Source organism: Corvus kubaryi, unplaced genomic scaffold (genome assembly GCF_017639235.1).
Source record: "Corvus kubaryi isolate FWS band 111438036 unplaced genomic scaffold, C.kubaryi_AGA036_p1.0 split1-65, whole genome shotgun sequence".
Classification (NCBI taxonomy): Eukaryota; Metazoa; Chordata; class Aves; order Passeriformes; family Corvidae; genus Corvus; species Corvus kubaryi.
The window spans coordinates 1,456,242-1,475,203 of NW_024582080.1; the positions used below are offsets into that span (position 1 = coordinate 1,456,242).

The 18,962-nt window shown below is 36.5% G+C and overlaps 2 long non-coding RNA genes across 41 annotated transcripts in view; one reads left to right on the forward strand and one right to left on the reverse strand.

Annotated features, from left to right (window-relative positions):
* Positions 1-18,962, reverse strand: part of LOC121657879 — a 109,279-nt gene that overhangs the window by 72,761 nt on the left and 17,556 nt on the right. For both annotated transcript variants that reach the window (XR_006013778.1, XR_006013777.1), the window contains exon 2: positions 8,883-8,930. This is a non-coding gene — a long non-coding RNA (uncharacterized LOC121657879). The remainder of the gene's footprint in view (positions 1-8,882; positions 8,931-18,962) is intronic.
* Positions 1-18,962, forward strand: part of LOC121657877 — a 91,426-nt gene that overhangs the window by 14,442 nt on the left and 58,022 nt on the right. The window contains exons 7-8 of one of the 39 annotated variants that reach the window (XR_006013766.1): positions 309-7,716; positions 10,001-11,674. The exons of 27 other annotated variants lie outside the window; for them this stretch is intronic. This is a non-coding gene — a long non-coding RNA (uncharacterized LOC121657877). Of the gene's footprint in view, positions 1-308; positions 11,675-18,828; positions 18,945-18,962 lie in introns of those variants that run through there. 11 more of the 39 variants (XR_006013773.1, XR_006013765.1, XR_006013771.1 and 8 more) reach the window with 11 other exon arrangements.

The following is an 18,962-nucleotide window of genomic DNA, read 5'->3' on the forward strand; positions in this document are numbered from 1 at the left end:
TTCATCTGTATCTGATTTTTTCTCTGGTCACCACTGAGAGGCAGATCACCTGGGTGTGACTGCTTCCTCTTCCCGTGGTGGCAACTTTCCAGTACTTTGAGGGAGATAATGTTGGGGCATAGCTCTGCTCTATTCTGTATTTGTAGCAGTGTTGCTACAAATACTTGGAAGAGAAGGAACTCTGAATTGCGTCCTGCTGTAACCAGCTCTCCAGTACTCACTGCTGCTTACCCCTGTTGTTGAGTACCTGATCTGATTGTTTCTTTGGTTTAACTCATGCTGTGATGCTATAAATGACTGAAACCAAGACAAAAGCAAGAAAACCGATATCAAGAGAAGGAGATGATGTTTTGGAATGTAGGGAGTGGGCATTTGCTGCATAGCTACACATTATCTGGGCTTGAGAATACCTCAAGAGCTGAAATGCCAAACTACAGCAACAGAGTAAGTTTCCTTCTGTGCACTAAGAAGGAAGAGCAAAGGAATGTGCCTGAACATTCAGCATGTTAGTTGTTGCAAGTCTCTGAGATCTTTTCCTCTACTGCTGTTTGTACTTTGCTTGTACCGTGACTGTCCAGAATGCAGCATGTCTTTACTTGTGTCCAATGAGGCACTCCTCACATTGTAACATCATGAACATTGTTTTTCTTCAACCCTTGAAAGTCAAAACATGGTAGCATAGGTAGATGTAACAAGTTAGTAATAAATGTGACACAAAATAATTTTCTCATTTCACAGTATCTATAGGAAAAACAATGTTTTATGCATTTCATATACCTCCTCTTTTCCAACCCTAAACAGATTTAATGCATGAAAATTTTCTTCAGCAATGCCCTCAGTTCTTTATTTCCAGTTAAAACTGTTGGTTTTTGTTAGCAGGTGTTTTTGTATATAGGTTGATGCCTTCACAAAACCTCTCTGGATCCTTTATGAATGATACTATCATGCTGTCATTTGTTTTGTCATCAAATCTAGTGTAAACCTGTGTTTTGGGAATCTTTGTCCTACCCTTAAAGGATGATCATTCTTCTCTGTCAGCAGGTTTTTCATGGATCAAGTCTTTATTAGAAAATCTTTTACTTTGCTTTGACAAAACGCAGCATTGCCTTGCTCATTAGCTAGTCAAAGTGCTGCTCTACTGTAAATACCATTTTCCAAACCTACTCCTTTGGTATTTTGAATTTCCTGCTTCATTTAAAAGCAAAAAGGATAAGCTATCTGTCTTTATTTTCAAGGCTCATCAAGACTACTTCTACCTGATACCTCTCCTTCAGTATCAAGAGGGTGACTCTGGTTTTGATCAACATTTGATGCCAGCTTCCATCATTCAGTCATTAAATTTTCAGACCACACTGAATATTTTCTCCTCAGCTGCCTCTCATGGATTGGTTGACTTCTTCACAAACAGAATTGTTCACTATCTTCCCTTTAATTTTTTCTTAAAAGTTTTATGTACTGTGAAGCTTTAAGCAATCCAACTAGACAACAGTTATATTGCAGGCATATTAATGCCAATGCATATCACAGTAGTACTGTGTCATTGCATTTGGGCTCTGCCATAATCCCTCTGTTGTCTCTTTATGTAGAATTTAAGCATATCTATATTTTGTTGTGTTTTGTTCATGGCCCGGTGTAATACAAAGTGGCCCAGGGTGAGGCCTTCCAAGATTTATGGTAGTACAGATAAATAACAATGAATATACACTGGATGCTGCAGTGTAGCTGTTGGATTCTGGTGTGCCTAATGCCATGTCATATTTAATGCGGAAAGAAGGTGCTCCAACCAGAGAAAAAGAAAGTGAGTTGCAGCCAACAGAAAAAATGCTAGCCCCAAAGGCCGCCTCAGCTGCCAAACTCAAGTCCGTAGCTACTGGCATTGTGTCCTGAAAGCATCTCTCTCTTCTCTTCTCCACAGCAGTAAGAACAGATTCTCCCTTCTCGTGTAAGGAAGTAAATGCAAATATCACAAAGTTCTGTAGTGTGTGCAGAAGGACTTTCTATACTTTTGTAGCATCCTTCATGTATTCCATTCCTGACACAGCATCTCTTGGTACAGAAATCTTGAATAACAACAACTGTGCCATTCATCAGACCTTTTTTCAAATGCCATTTGATCTCTGTTGGGAAGGAACCTACACTAGTTTTTATTTGGTATCTTGGCACATTGCTATCTCATAGTGCTCTGCTGCCATTGTGCCTTGAAAGTAATGAGTGTTCAGAGAAGTGGTAAAGATGAATTCAATCAGGAATTCCCCAGGTATGTCACCCTCTTTCTGCAATTGGGTCTGCATGTAACCCTTTACTTTCTTTTAAAGACACTGAAATACCAGTGTGTAGATCATACAGAGAGGATGGAATGTTGAGTGCCTGGCTGATTACAGACGGTAGATTGGACTGTGCAGACAAATGGCGCAGTATGTACCAAAGAAAATATAGTCCAATGGTTTAATTTTATCAGAATAAACCACAAAATGTAGTTCTAGATGGTTCCATGGCTGAATAGGAGAACTTTAGTAAGAGCTGTGGGCTAGTTGGTGGGATGGAGGCAGTTGCTGTGAAAGCCATTACAAAAAGAAATTGAACTCATTTCACTGTCCCTTTATGACAGGGAGATTAGGGACATCCCCAAATAGGAGTTGATTTTTATAGAGAATAGCTCAGATTTGATATATCAAGAAAAATTTTTTTAACAAATTGATTGAATAAACATTAATAAATTACCTAATAACTTGCTGTTCATTTAGTAGTCCTAGAAAAATTCAGAAATTATATTGCTGAACAAACCATGAACTGTGTTGTGTAATCTGATACTTTAATTAGCTTTGATAACAGAGGACTGAAAAGTAACAAATGTGACCCTAGTTTTAAAAAGGGTTTTAGGGGTGGTCGTGGACTAAAGGACTAAAAAGTCAGACTACCATGACAGACAAACTGCCAGTGATTGTGATAAAGCATACAATTAATAGGAACGTGGATAGGTGTAATAGCAACCATCATGGCTTTTGTACAAGTAGTTTTGAATTAGAGTTTTGCTAGTTATTTGAAGGAAACATTTCCAGATGCACAGGAAAAAGTGACCCAAAACTTTTTAAAAAGTTCTGTAATTGAAGACTGTTAACAAAATGAAGTATGGAGTCACTTAAAATTCTTTGTGGATTAGTAAAGGGTTTTAGAAGATAAGGAACAGTATAGTGACTAATGGGTGGTTTTAACACTGCCCCCTCTCAGAGGTTTGTGCTGGCACCTTTGCTGGTCCACCTGTTCCTAAACAGCCTGAAAAAGTGTGGTTGTAAAGATTGCAGATGATAAAGGGAAAATATTCACAGTTGGAGTCAGACCTAATGTTGACCCTGAAGAGCTGCAGAAGGATCTCACAGCAGGACCTGTGGTGATCCAGGAGCCATGGCTGTCACAGTGGCCAGATATTGCTGCCCCCACTGTTCAGCCATATCCATCATCAGAGAGAGGCAGTGGCTGTTGGATTACAGCAGCCATCAGCCCGTAAATGGTGAGCTCAGCAGGCTGTGACCAGTCTTGCCACTCAGGAAGGCAGGGACTTGTAGCTGTTCTTTTTAACGTCAGGGGCTGCAAAATGAAGAGAAGATTCTTTCTCCCTGTTTTTTAGAGGTTCATAACCCCAACAAGCTTAAAGTACATGTTTTGAACTTGGAGTTCCTGCCTGCTACAGGGTTGAAATGTCACTGTTAATGTGATGGGTAATGTCTTGCTGCTGTGAGAAGCCAGGGCTCCCAAGCCACCTTACTGGTGTTTGCATGGATTTTTAGCAGCTTGTGTTAATTTCTTAAAATCATTCTGGATCTGTAAATAATAGTTTGTCATCCTCATTGATTGATGATAAATTTTTAAACATGAATCAAGTGTATATTTTCTTAAATCTGTAGATTTTTTTATTGTTCCTTTTTCTGGCAGTAGCAATATTGTGGATGGGCAGATCAGTTTTACTTCTGTTGTTCATAAACCTGTGGGCAATTGAAAATGCCAGTTTGCTGCTACTTCAGAAGCTAAAAGCAGTCACAGGCCCTAAAATTAATCCTGGGGGAAATCAGATAATGAAGCAGCAATGCTTCACACAGCAACCAGAAGGTGTGGAGGGAAGGACAGAGTACCTTTGCATTGTACCTTTGCAACAGCTGGAGTGGTTTCTAAGCTGTTGTCTGCAAACCCCTAGTGGACTCCAAGGTGATGGTGGATTGAACAGCTGTTTGGCTAAACCATAAGAGTGTTTCCAATTAAAAGTTTGATCAGATGGGTGTGTGGTGGCTTTTGAAAGTTGCTGAGGGCTAATAATGATCTGTTGCTCAAAAAAAAGTGGGAACTGATGTTCTGGAGTGTATGAAAAAGTAGAGAGCACTCCCTACCTTCCAAGCTTTAGGTAAGTTACGTGACTCTCCACAACAAGCAACAGCAAGAGGTGCCCAGAAGGGAGCCAGGAAGAGCAGTCTGGCAGCATTAATCCTTCTGACCCTATCACACCTTCCCCAGTAACAGAAATATGAGGTTCTTAATTGTTGTGTTGTCCTTGAGTATCCCTAAAATTCGTCACTAGTCCTACTTTGCATATATATTCCCGACTAGTAGATCTAGTTTTCTGAGAAGTAAGTATAATTTTTCAAGTCTAGGGTCCTCATCTGACAAAGACTAAACCTGTCAACTCCTCTAGATTACAATATATGTCCTTCTTTGAATTAAAGCCTGATTTCTCATTGCCAGAAAAACAGATTTTAAAATTTTCTATTTTGTCATTATTAACGGGCATAAACTTTCCTTACAATTATGAACATGTCTTATTACCTGTGTATTACTTTTTCAAAAATCCCAGTTGTATTTCATCAACTTCGTTTAATTTATTTCCCTGAATGAAAATTTTACTTTGTAAAAAGCTTCTTTGTCCTCATATCATGTCTCTTACTACTTTTTTCTTACTATTGAAAATTTTCCAGCATCATAAAATATTTCTATTATCAGTGCTTTTAGTTGCCCTTGACATAGTTTACTTCCCATTGTCCTGAGTACCATACAAGCACATCCATAAATAATTTGTAGAGATACTAGCTTTTCCAACCTTCTGTGCATATTTATGTTAGGAATTGCAGTGGTGCCCAATTTGAGGTACACCAAGTTATAAGCCATATTCAAGTGGTATAAATATGTTTATCTTAAAGAAATAATTTGTCTGATCTAAAATCATTGTAGTGTATTTAATGAAATTTAAACAAAATACTAGAAACAAATACTGACAATAGTTTTTTAAAAGGATAAAAGCAAGTTGGTAGGTGTTCTGTTTAACCGTTTTGTGTTCCATTTCTCTTACTCATGTCTTTTGATACATATGTGGAGAATGAGGAGGGTTGTGCTTGTTTTTGTGTTATCTTGCTAAATACCTGTTGCTAGCTTACATGATTCTGATGTTGTCTTTGCTCAGGCTTGAGCTACAAGCTGAATAAGAAATTGAGGGGAATCTTTGCCTTGTATCAGAAAGCAACTTGTAAGGAAGGAGAGAGTGACTTCTGCTATAGTGTGGAAAAAGGTGATTTCCTGACTTTACCTGTGATTGACAGGAGGGAGGGATTTATGACTCTAGGCAAAGCATATGAGTACAGAAGCAGTGATGGGGTGTATTGTTAGGTCTGAGGGTAAGTGTACGTGAATGAAGAATTTGGAATAGGTATCAGAGAAGGGGTTTCAATAAGAGTTGGAAAGATCACAGTTGGATAAATACACTGGGGTCAGCTGAAAGTCACTTTACTAGAGAACATGGCTACAGCTCTCTATCTGACTCTAGCTCACTCCACACTTGTCCTAGCTACACCCTTACCTGTCTTCTGGAACCTCAGCTTCTACTTCAGTAACGCATCATCCTTTTAAGTGGAAAACCTACTTTCCTGCTTACTCCAGTAACAATTACATGCAGAGGTACAAATGGTCCTATAAATCTTTGACATCTAAAGCTTGTCTTCTGTCCCACTATACTTTCTTCAGCCTCCTGTCTCTGGAGTTCTGCACTGCAGATGCAGACAGACAAATGAATCACAGAATAGAACCATTTGGTTTGGAAAAGGCCCTTAAGATCGTCAAGTTAACTATAAACGTAACAGTAAAAGTCCACCACTAAACTGTGTCCCTAAGTGCTGTATCTACATGTCTTTTAAATGCCCTGGACAGCCTGTTCTAGTGCTTAACAACCCTCTCATTGAAGAAATGTTTCCTAATATCCAATCTAAACGTCCTCTGGAACAACTTGAGGCCATTTCCTCTTGTCCTGTCACTGGTTACCTCGGAGAAGAGACCGACCCCCACCTGGCCATACCCTCTTTCTGGCAGTTACAGAGAGAGATAAGTTCCCTTCTGAGCCTCTTTTTCTCCAGGCTGAGCAACCTCAGCTCCCTCAGCTGCTCCTCACAGGACTTGTGCTCCAGACCTTTCACCAGCTCCGTTGCCCTTCTCTGGTGCTCCAGCACTTGAATGTCCTTGTAGCGAGGAGCCCCAGACTGAACACAGTTATTGGCAGCATGGCCTCACCAGTGGATAGAAAAGGATTCAAATGAGGTGCTGTGGAAAGCTGGGTGCACAATAGTATTGCTTCTCCTTTGCAACATGCAGTTTGCATCTTCTCCAAGTGGGACATGTCCCATCATTTGAAATCTGCTGAGTGTAGATGAATTAATTTATTCCTTTTCCCCCTTCCCGTAGCACTCATAAGAATGTGATGGAGTTTTTTCCACATGATGAGTTACGACTTTTAGATAATGTTTGTCTTACTAAACAGCAGAAAAAAAGTCTTGGATTTCTAAAGCTTGGTCCCTTTGATTTGCATTTTTCTGTGATCTATGATCTTCCTAAAAATAAATTAATTCAGTGGATTATTACACCTACTGATGATAAATTGAATCTTATGGACAGTGGGATTGCTTTTCTTAATTATTATTTTGCACATCCCTAAAAAGTTGTTCCTAAATACTAAAGAGTCTGTGGAAAGACTGAAAGCAATGTCATAGGACATCCCCTTAAATGAAAGGGGTTTTATAAAATGCAGTGGGATTTTCTTGGCACATATCTTTTCATAAGTCTGAAACTTTTATTTAACAGTTTTCCTTCTTAATATTGATTATGATTGCATACTTATGTTTATGACTAAACTTAGCTAACGAGATACATGATTTCTGCTCAAATTTGGAACTCAGTAATTAATAATCCTGTCAGCACATGACTATACAAATAGATTATGTACCAGGATCACCATAACAATAGTAAAAAAGCATACTTTTGGGGGTTGGGGGTGTTGGTTGGTTTGGGTTTTTTTCTAAGAGGGTAAGTTATTTTAATAGAAAACAATTTTGTGCTTCTCTCTTGGTCGGATTTCTATACTGGCTATAGAGATCGTTCTTTTAGTTAGTCAATATTGGTCCCTAAAAATTGGCTTTACTTTTGTTGTTTGTCATGTGTCATTTTATCTTTAAAGACTGCAGGAGTTCATGATTCCTGAGAAGTAACACCTTGAAGTTCTGGCACTATCTTCTACAAAGTAACTTACACTGAGCTGGCTTCCTGTTACTGTGTCAATGAAACATCAAATGTTGATACTATGTGTGAAACAACATTTGATATTATGGCTATTAAGCTACTTGAAAAAATACTGTGAAGGTGGATTTTGTGTTTACAAGACCTGGCATTTAAAAATGTATGTCATGGATGCAGGTAATAAATGTTGTTTATGAATTGTTACAGGATAGAAAATACTTATCTTTGTGTACAATATGCTAGTCTTAGCGCTAGCTATTTTTATCTCCTAAATATCTTATAATAAGGTGGTTATAAATATTTAAAGACATGAATAATTTCATTTGTTGAAGCATTGTGTGCACCATTTAGAATGGCTGCTAAAGGAGAGAAGTGGACATGCCTTTCTCATAACAGCTAAACATGAAAATAAGGTATCAGAGATAATGGTATAGTTCAAATCAGTAAAAATCATTGTTTTGCTGTATGAGCATAGCTCTTTACAGAATGATGATCTCATTTTAAGGTTACAGATATCTAAATAGATTCACTGCAGAACTTTATTCTAGTGTTTTTATATCTTTGCTGGAAATAAGAGAACACAAACACTTAGATTTTAAGTTATTGATCTTCAGCCATGCTAAAAGCTTTCAGAACTCAGTATTTAACCCCAGGATTGGATCCATAGCCCTTTTAAATTCTGGAATTTCAGAAACTGTGCAGGTGAGTTGGAAAAAGCAAAGGAAGAAACTGAAATGGGCAGAAGGAAATTATTGTCCTTTACAGAAGGAAAGATAAAAAAAACCTTAATGAGCATAGGAAAAATAATAGGATGAAAGAGAGGAGTCAGGTGAGTATTTACAGTAATATATTTTATACGGTGCTCAGATATGTTATGCTTTGCACTTGCATGGAAAACAGAGTAACACTTCAGCTTTTTAACTGCTGTTCTGAGCTGTACTTTACTTGCTGTGCATTTTTATTTTAGCACAGTCACTTCTAAGGAAGGCTTTAAATTGATTTTCAGGGCCAACCTGAATCACAAAATTCATTATCCCGCTGAAATTATGACTGCCACAATGTTTGTCTTCTCAAGTTAGCTCTTAAAACCCCCACTATTAGACATGAAGAAAGTCAAAACCATTTTAAAAATATATATTTCTGTTAATTCTAGTCACTAGCATTTGAGAAAAGGCACAAGCAGGCACGCAATAATAGTTAAGTGTCAGAATTTCTGTGTAAAACTTAATTGTAATAGTACTGAAATTGAAAATAGAAACTGCTAATTAACTGTTACTCAGCAAGACTAGGCTAAGTCAATCAATTCATAACCGAATGTAGCTGTAGAACAATGGTTTACTTACATTGGTATTCATTACAGGTTAGACATCAGTGTGGATTTCATCCATAAGCTGTAATAAAATAAAATAAATTAGGAAATGGCAAAAAAAAAGTTTCATTCAGGAATTTGTTCATGGACGTGCTTAGTTTCTGCATGATTCCCGTAAGTGTATATAGCATTATAGCAAGAGTATATGTTTAGGGAAATCCCATACTTTTTAAACTGAGCAGTTAGCAAATATTCATAGAGTGACTATAACTGATCTTCATGAATTACCATGCAAAAACCCCATTTAACTACAGAGATAAGGATCCCACATTTTCTTACATTCACTCAGTGGTGAGTGTTCACCTGAGCAACACTTCCCTGTAACTGAACCCTGAGCTGATGTGTGGCAGAGTAACATCCCCTCTAAAACTGCCCCGTTGCTGAAGAGGACAGAGAGTGAAAATGGGTGGAGCAGGGAGAACTCTTATGGTGCCAGTTCACAATTAATTTTGGAATGGTAACATCTACTTTTTGGAATGTAGTGTATTAATTTCTGCTGATAGAGATAGGTCAGCATAAGAACTATGCTATAAATTGCTGTGTGATAGGGTTCCCATTCCTGTGCCATGTCTGTGTCACTGGGCAGCAGTTTTTAAGGGCACCCAGTAAAGATATGAATACTGAAAAACTAACGTAACTGTGCTCTTCATGTTTGTGCTAAAAGGAAAAATGAAATTAAATGGAGATAAAACTTTTAGAAGTTCTAAATAAGAGACTTCTTGGTCCATTTTATAGTTAGCCCTTGCTGATATGTTGTTTTGCAATGATGTTACACTATTTCATGTTGCATGATTCTAGAATAGTTTAGATCATATAAATTGTTCCGTGCAAAATCCCATTTCAGGTATATTTAGATTTTAAAGATGTCTTTTTAATTGCATTGTAACTGACAACTCTGTGTTGTCCTCATGTAATAGGCATGATATCATGACATCAAGATGCCTGTATTCTAAAACAATCATTAGTGGAAGACCACTGCATGCGTAGGTCTCCAAATGGGTATGAATTGTGCAGTCCCAGGACTATGTCTCTCAGAGTTTCTGTATTAACAAGGAGGTGCCAACAATGAACTGTCCCTTTGGTGTATTTCAGCCCTCAGATCACTGCCCAGGAGGAAAGCTCACTTTCCCATACCCTTCTGTGATCATTTATGCTTTGGTACTGCTGTTCTGTAAGCACACAGTCTTGGTTTTGCGTCTGGGCTGGCAAGCTGGTGAAGGTGGTATGAAGAGGTTTTTTCCACAGACTGGCTCCACACTGAAGTTTCCTGCACAGAGACTGGGCTATATACCAACTTTAAAACCAGCCCTTCACCCATGACTCTTTTATTTAATTGTAGTTCATTTAAAATAACAATTAAAATATGTGTCCATGACCATGACATTGGATTTCAGCATTTTTTCACAGCAGTACTTACTGTACTTACTGTATTTAGTAACAAATTACTGAAATATCAGCAGTGCCATTTTAAGTATCAGTTAAATGTGATATTTAATGAATTATGTCTTAATGTTTGGAACAGAGAATTCTAGTGATGTTAAGCTTAAATTTTTGTTTACAGCAGATAAACTTAAAGCCAAGTAGTACATAATTAGTTGTAACAGAAGAGCAAACTCCTTTTATTTGGGTCAGGCTTTGTTTTTGTGCTCAGTGTAGTGCACACAAGTACTGTTCAGTAGTAAAAAGTATTATGCAGCACTAACCTATTACATGTTCTGTGCAGATGAAAGTCATCAGTAAATTTTCTTTGTTCAGATTAAAGGAAGTTGAAAATATGCTGAATCTTTTATTATTTTAATCCAGACATTGTTATCCATAAATATTCAGCTTGAAGATAAGATGCTAGCTTCATAAATACCTAGTGAACTTCACAAAATTAATTACATTTCAAATATGTGATTCAGAATCTAAGATTCAGACCTTAGGATGGGATGAATCGCCCTCTGGGGGTGCCCATTTTGTTTTGCTGACTTCTCAGGAATCCTGCTCTGAATTGACTAGTTCAAACTAAAAGTTAAGTGACTGGCCTGACACCTTAATCAAGAAATAACTGAGCATTTCATACCATAGTAGATCTTTTCTTTAGACCTCTCTAAGGATGGCTGCCTTATTCCTCACCTTTTGTGTCAGTGTTCTTGTACTGTTTCTAATATGAATAAACACGACTGTTGCTGTTGCCATTTCCTCTGTATTGTTTTTTCCTGTCCTTTTCAATCTTGTTATCTTATCTTTCCCTGTTTTTTTTCCTTTTTTTCTGACTCCTTATAGATGCCATCCTTTCTGAAGCTTTTCACTTGCTACCTCTCTGACAATCCTACTTTCCATGTTGAAAGTATTGTCTTAACTTCTGACGTGGAAGACTGCTGACCCTTCCTTTGATGCTGATACCAGTACTTTCTTGACTGATAGTGCTGTAACGAAGACATAGAAAAAGAAGAATATGGCACTCATGAATTTTTTTATGGTTTGAATAGTCAAAAAATATTGTTCTTCTGCCTTCATATAAAATGTGTTGGTTTCCCAATGTAATTGTAACTTAAAGATGTTTGTAGAAATGTTAAATCAAATGTGAAGAGTATAAAATCCATATTAAAGACATATAAGTTTAATAAAATACAGCATTAGTCTTTATTTTAACAACTGAGTCCTACATGGCTCACTTGCAAAAAGTGGGGTAGACTTACAAAGTTGTTTACTGGTAAAGTCCGACTTACTAAAAGGTGAAATTTCTTTTTCTGTACAGTAATTATTAAAAGGTCAAATTATTTTCTTTCTCCCTCTGCTAATATTTTCTTGATCTATAGCTGTTAAATATCTCTCCTTCTCTAGAGTTCTCTGTCTTCTCCCCCTTTTTTTTTTTTTTTTTGTTTGTTCCTTTTGTTAACCTAAGTTTCTGGTTCCTTTCTACACTGGTCTCTCCTAACTCTTTTGGTCCAATACTGATACCTTTTTTCTCATGTTTGCATCCATTTGCCTAGAATATTGTCTTGAACATGATCATATATACTCAAGAATTTACTTCTTAATGCTGGATGCTGGATGGATCTGCTATTTTAGGACTTCCAGTAGAGCAGAGAAGAAACTTAACAATTCATGACAGCATTTTAGGTTTTTTTATGATGCATGTGCCTTCAGAGGATCAAAATACCTTGCTTCCTATATCAATGGAATGGTAACTAAAGACAGAGATAAACATTCCTGTATTAGTAAAAACTTATGGTACATGTTCAGTATAGGAATGCTAACTTAAAAAGAGCATCTGAATGAAACCATACTGTGTTCATAAACGGTATGGCTAAAGTTTTCAGTTTGGTTTGCATATAAAGAAAAATGCTATTGGAAAGAGTGCTTTGTATTGATAGCAATATAAGGAGAGAGAATTTTTTTAAAAAGACAGCTAAAAGGTAAACGTGCATAAAATCAGGAGAGTTCTTGAAAATCATGCTCTGCTATAGCAGAAACACTGAATAACAATTAGTATTTTTTATTGGGTAGATACCTACATATTTTATTAGGTATACTAAATGTTCTTTAGATAATCTAAATTATTTGGTTTGCAGTAGAAGGAATGCCATGATAAAACATAAACAGTGATGTTCAGAACTTTCGCTTTATATTTGTAAAATATGACTCTTCTGATACCAACAGTAATTTGCAATAATAATGGCACTAATAATAGCAATGTACTAGAAAATGATTGGAGGTGTGAGTGAGAATGTAATTTATGGTGCCTAAAAGTTTTTAACTAATGTAGTTACCTGCAGGACTGTGCATAATTTTGAGGCCATTAACAAAGCACCTTTGCCAGATGTGTCTACTGGGCATGAGGATGACATTACAGAAAATGATTAGAAAGCAGAGGAAATTCAGAATCTCTAAAATGGTCACACCAATGAGGAGTTTGTGTTGAACAGTAGAAGCAGTAAGGTTTTTGCTAAAATGAAGTTGCTTTGGCTGCAACTAATTTTATAAAGAGAAACTTTATTAAAATAATCCGTAGAAAAGAATATTAAAAACTATGTAAAATGTGATGGGGCTTTCTGCAGTATATGCGCAAATGATGCACATTGACAACGTACAGTTAAGTCACTAATGGTTGCTGAAGATTTGTCCTGTTAACAATACAATACAGTACAGATCCTGAAATAATCTGTGACTTAATACTCGTATTCATTTTACAGCAGAGTTGTTATGGAATAAGGCCTTGCTCATCATGAGAAATAATACAATTCTAACAATGGCATATTATTGTTAGAAGGAAGTACCTCAAACTGACTTAGCACAGTTTTAGAAAACTAGTTTTGAGAGTACTGTATTGGTGTAGCTTAAGTTACGAAATGATTGCTTTTTTGATATACTACTAATCTAAAATTTGGACTTGTAGTTTGATGATAAAATTATTTTTACACTCAACTTTGTGTATTTTTGACTTGCAATTTTTGAGTGATAAAATCTCAGCTTAAAAAATCAGTTTAAATGTCTTTATTTTTACATATATTAGGAACAGCAAGGAAAGCATAGCTGGAAATGCTAACAAAATGGGAAAGATACTTCAGCAAATGAGTAAGTGTAACCATAGGGAAACATTTGCCAGAGGAGAATAAAGCTGAGTGAATTGCTACGTTGAGATGTGAAAATGTACTTAATCTATGACGTCCTGCAGGAAATAATAGTGAAAAAATAGGTTTTTCTGTTCATAAACACAGCTTAGGTACAGGTGGTCTTGAGAGGTGCAATACCACTACAAATTCCAAGAATTGTTCTTTGATTGCATTACAAACAAGACTGGCCAAGACATAAATAGAATATAACTATCTGTAGCTGTATAAGGAATATAAGGTGAGGGAAACATAATTTATAAAACAACCACCCTGCTTGCAGATTCTGCAGATCACGCCAGCAGACACAGAAATGATTTCACAAATGAAAATGGAAGATGCAAAATCCGTGAAGATGGTGTTGAAGGTTTGATTTATTTGACTTTCTCTCAGTTTATGAGGGTCTCTATGATTATCATATATATAAATACAGACATATTATATTCATGTTACACATACATATATTGCTATATATATGGAAATGTATGAAGAGCTGTAAAAGAGGAATTTGAGTTACAAGAAGTGCTTAAAAATAGGCTACAGGATTTTTGTATAGTGCTTAGAACAACTGGAAGAAGTAATGAGAGTTAATTCAGTACTGGATCTGATAATGATCAGGAAAAAAGGAGATACTAGATCTAAAATTAAGACCTTATGAATGTACAATACTTCCGGTTTAGTAAAAAGAGCAGAAAAAGTGTAAGCATACTGTGAAAATCATTGACAGAAAGATAATGAGTTTGAAGACTAATAGCAAAAAGCTGGTTCAGAGTACCATTGCAATAAAATAAGAGAGATTCCACTGTAAAATAATATTCAGTGAAATATAAAGTTGGAGAAAGGGAAACGAGCTGGAAAGGAGAACTTTAAACTTGCCATCATGCAAAGAAAGAACAGAAAGAGAGCTCAGACCATGTGATGCTATCTAAGAAAGCCTAATTATCCACTTAATTAGTACAGTTTTGCTAATATATTCTGAAAGTATGTGAAACTCTTAAAGAAACACAGGAAAGCAGATTTTTTTCAAGTTTCTTGAGCAGTTAATTCTTTTCTTTTTTTCTCCATAGAATAATACTGAACAAAAGGAAGTCTTAAGACCACTGTCTACGAATTGGATCATTTATTTGAAAAGATAGTTGAAGAAATAGCTAACAAAAATGGTAATTGAGAATATAGAAAAAAATCTGAAAATATGAAGGGTACCAGATTCTGTACCCCTGTTCTGCTCACTGGAGGTAGCAGAAGGTAGCCAATATCCATTTTTACTCACAGGCTGAGAATTTGCATGCCCTGGGGAAGTCACAGTCAGCCTAATGCTGGTCTGTCCTTCTCCCATACCAACAGCTCATGTCCTCTGTGCAGGTTTGGGAATGGCATCATATGAAGGTATCTCTCTACCAGTTTTTGGCTGCATTTAATTTCTTAGATCACGTCTGTACTAGAAAAGAAAAGGCACCACCACCCACTCAAGAGCCGGTAGCAAACTGCAGCTCACATTTGCCTGGCTAACCCATCTGCTCTCCTGATCCAGGGTAGCCTCATTTGTACTGCCTATAAGAGTCCCTAACCCATGCTATTCCACAAATCCTGCAGTATTTTACCTGTGTGCTTGTTGGCCTCAGCCAAAAGCATATCAAAGAGCAGGCTAACAGTTAAATGGTGTGAGTTATCACATGGTAGAGCTCAAGTAAGTGCCTGAGCCCTCTTTAGCTCAGTAACGCAGATATAATCTTAGGAACTGCATCCAGTTGGCAGTAATAACAACTGTACTTGCTTGATCTAAATCAAAAACGCAATGGCATGAAACACCAATAATCTTAGAGACTACTATTTCTTTACCAGAAATGTTAATTAATATATTACATTGGATATAATATGTGACAATTAAAAGGGAAGAAATCATAGAAAATCTGAAAAATTGGCAAATTAAGAAAGTCAGAGGACAATAGAAGGGAAAACTACTTATCTGATGTGGAAGTATTTTAAAATGGAAACTGGAAAGCCAGTTAGATGACTGAATATGCTTTTCAAGATAAGCAAGGTTACAATAAAGAAGTCAGTGTAGGACCATTTGGGTATATAGATTTAGTTCTTTATTAAAATGCAGTTTGGGTCCCATCTATGTGGACCTCCTTGTAGGATAAAAGCCTGAAATATGCTTGTGGTGTTTTATTCTGAGACTTTTGAGAAGGACCTGATGCTGAAGTGGGCATGCTTCAATATCAAATAGTCACCTCATCACTCACATGGTGGGATAAGGTCTCTACAGAATATTTATACAGTTTCCAAAAAAAAGATATGCAATAATGTCTTGGAATTAGCGCAATCTCTGTATTACTTGGACAGGTGTTCAGTATGTGATATAATTACTATTAGGTTCCAGGTCACATTTTGACCTGTGAGGTCACCAGTTATTTTCATGATAATTTCTAGTTTTACAGGTTATAGAAAACTATGTGCAGGAAAAACTGCACAAAAAGGGAAAATGAAATTACTTTCATAGACTACTTTGTGACCTGGGATTAACTGCTTAAGTCTGAAGACAGAAAATAAAAAAAGGAGAGGAAAATGTGGCACATCAGACAATGCTGGAAAATGATCCATTAGCATTCAGCTGGGTATTGTTTTTTAAGTCACTTCGAGGTAAACAGAGGAAGTAAACTGCTCAAATGAAAACAAATCCAGATTCTGAAAGCGGTCAGCTACTCTGGTGAGTACTGAGGACATAAAGGACATAAATGAAAGAAATTGTAGGATGCTATAGGTCAAAGGAAAATAGCCAAGATTTTGAGAAGTAAGATTAGGGGTGGGGATTTGGAAACAGTTCTTAATGTGAAATTATTCTAAATGGAACACTGGTAAGAAAATAGACCATCATAACAACTATTCAGCATAACTTTGCCTGTAGACTTAGTATTTGAAGAAGTTGTTCTGCAGAAATGCAGGCAGCTTTTCTGGAGGAACAAACTGGCTCTTCTGGCTTTACCATATTGCCATCGGCTGGATGTGCAACACAGTAGGGAATTGCATTAGGAAAAATCCCTTTTGTAGTATGAATGTATGATTCTGTTTTTGCCAATAATAGAAACTATGTTAAAAGAAGGGAGTATCAATGAACAATATAAGAAACTGGAATTAGATGCACATAGAGAATAACATAAAGCAAATCTGTCACATATATTACATAACTAGCTGAATAAAAAGAAGTTTTCTTTCTTATTATGACCTCGTATTTTGGAAATGCAGGTGAATTATATAAAATTACAATACTGTGATGCCCTTGAGTGTAGTTTTAGCAAATTACGTGAAACAGCCAAACAAAATATTTGAAGTTATCCACTTCTCCCTGTAGTACATTATATATGCTAAACTTAATGTCTGAACTGCCAGAACTGGTAGTTCCTGTTTCGAGGAAAAGAGTTGCTTCAAGACTTCTGCAAAAAGAGATTCTGAAAAATCTTATAGCAGATAGGACAGGGCTGCTAGAGAAGTCTTCATAGACTGCTTCTCTCTTCATTGTGATTACATTCCGTGCCCACCACTCCTGCTTAAATAATCACTTGTTGAGGAATTGCCCGTCTATGTTTCCTGAGGAAGTGGGGGGACATAGTTTTTAGGAGCTGCTGGAAGCTAAATTGAAGTATGGAAGGAGGAGATAACTGCATTCAGAAGTTTGGCTGAAGGGTAGAGGCTTTTCTGGAGATTGAGATTGGTGGCTCTGAGCAGGAGTGTAGTGCTAGGAGGAATCCTTCAGCCTATTTGCTCATTTAACCTATTGAGTGCACACCTAGGTATCATGGATGTTTTGCACATGGATAGATTAACTACATTACAAAGAACAACTAGTACATTTCAGAAATTCATTATGAAAGTACCCTATGAATAAACTATATGAATAATAAAAAGGAAAACCAAACTGTAGAAACCACTTCTGAGAAGAACTTTCATACATGATTATGGTATAGTTGCATAGTCTGCACAAGTGAAGTAGAACAAAGAAGTGGAAAATCTGGGCTAAATGTCATAGACCAGTCTGCAGTTTATCACTTCTTCTCCCCCTCCCCCTCCCTCCCCCCCCACCTCACCCCCAGGACCTTCTTTCCAAGGAAAAAATTTGAAGATTCTTGGAATAAACTATCTGTGGTTTAAAAAAAGTAAAGAGACTGGCTTCTCTGAAGCCAAGCATTTGGGAATAAATATGAAAAGAGATAGTTGCTGCAGAATTGATCTGTTATTATCTTAAATCTTTTGTCTTACTTTCCTTGGTCCACAGTATTTCTTCTTCACTCAGGCAAAACTCATTGAAAATAATGCAAAACATGACATATTTTTTTACCACGAACTAGTAGTTGTGTAATCATCAAAAAGAGATTCCTAGTGTACTTCTACTATCAACATCCTTCTAACTCTGTTTCAGCAGACATTACCTATTTTGAGACAAGAGAGAGAGATAGGGGCTGTGAGTCAAATCTTCCTTCAATTATGCTTGATTCTTAAAGAAAAATTACGATTTATGCCTGTCTGTCCATACATCCATCCGTCTGCTTATTTATTAAGAATATTATAATTCTTGTTTTAGCGGTTAACTGTAAAACTAAGAAGATATACAAAATCCCTGGTTTATCCAGTTTTTGAAGTAAAAGAAAAAAATAATAAAAGTGACTTACTCTGTATTCAAAGAAAATTGCCATTACTGATTTCCAAAAAATGTTACCGAAGAGATGTAGAGATGTATTTTGTTTCAAGAGTCTGTGGGGCCTGCTGCTCCATAGTTCCATAAAATTTTAAATAACATGAATACTACCTAGTTCTACAGATGAAGCAAGATCAAAGAATACACATGCAAAATGGCCAGGATAAAAATCAGTGAATAAAATTATTTGATCCCTGTGTTAAAATAAAGTCTAAAAAACAAAAATTATTTCAATTTTCATGTGAAGGGGAATCCATAGGAGAGCACATGAGTGGAAAGGTTTTTGGAAATCAAGATTTTTAAGGCATATTTCAAAAAAGTTGTATTTGTTTAGCCTAGAGAAGAGAAGACTGGGGAAAATAATAGGACATCTGAAGGTTATTGTGAAGAAGATGGTCACCAATGATCTTTTGTACCGAGTTGTGGAAGGACAAGAAAAAATTTTCTTAATTTGCAGTCAAAAAGAACAGGCTACATATTTGGAAAACCCTTTTAAGTACAAGGATAGTTAAAGACTGGAACCAAGTTATCTGGTGATGCTGCAGCATCTTCCTCACTGACAATTTAGAACAGATTAGACAAAATGTTTCTGTCATCATAATGCTCTTATATCTATTTTCTTTCATAAGTGTTGGCTCCACACAATAAATAACCCAGAATACCAAGTTGCAACTTGAAAAATAAATTTGGAATGTGGAGATAAAATTGTATAGTCTGAACACAAGAGAAATCATCACAAATACAGGTATCTTTTTTTTTCCTA